Consider the following 722-nt stretch of genomic DNA (forward strand, 5'->3'; position numbering starts at 1 on the left):
CATTTATGTATGTATGAATGTATTTATTCTTTTATCTTATTATTCTTTCCAACATTTCAGCCCTAAGGCTGAGGCCATGCTGGGGCAGTGACACATCTTGTGTGTACAGTTAGATATACGACTACGGTTATATGAGTTAGAGCTCCACCTGGATTATCGTTATCAAGTCAACTTCCAGGCTTGTGGAATTTTCCAGTGTGTGTATGTGCGCGTGTGTGTTTGTGTATGTCTATGCGTGTGCGCGTGCGTGTGTAAATGTGCGTGTGTAAAGGGATCTGTGAGTTTGATATCTTTTGAAACTGGATTTGTTTTATAAATTGATGTCTGCATATCAATTTCTGCATTTTCGTTTTCTTTGCCTTATAAATATAAATATTTAGATGTACATACATACATACATACATACATACATACCTACACACACACACACACACACACACACACACACACACATATATATATATATATATATATATATAGGAATACACACACACATATATATATAGGAATACAAAATACAAAATGGCTGATAGTTAGCAAGGTGAGACACACATAAGAAAGAAGGAAACAAAGGACCACTGATGAGGTCACAGAAGTCTGACGAAAGAACTCTGGCCGAAATAAGATTAAGATTAATGTAATATAAAGCTGAAGCAAATTAACACCAAATATACAGTGCGTGTGTTTTTATTGGCTAAACTGGCAATATGACCATCCCTAAG

Source organism: Octopus bimaculoides, chromosome 3 (genome assembly GCF_001194135.2).
Source record: "Octopus bimaculoides isolate UCB-OBI-ISO-001 chromosome 3, ASM119413v2, whole genome shotgun sequence".
NCBI lineage: Eukaryota > Metazoa > Mollusca > Cephalopoda > Octopoda > Octopodidae > Octopus > Octopus bimaculoides.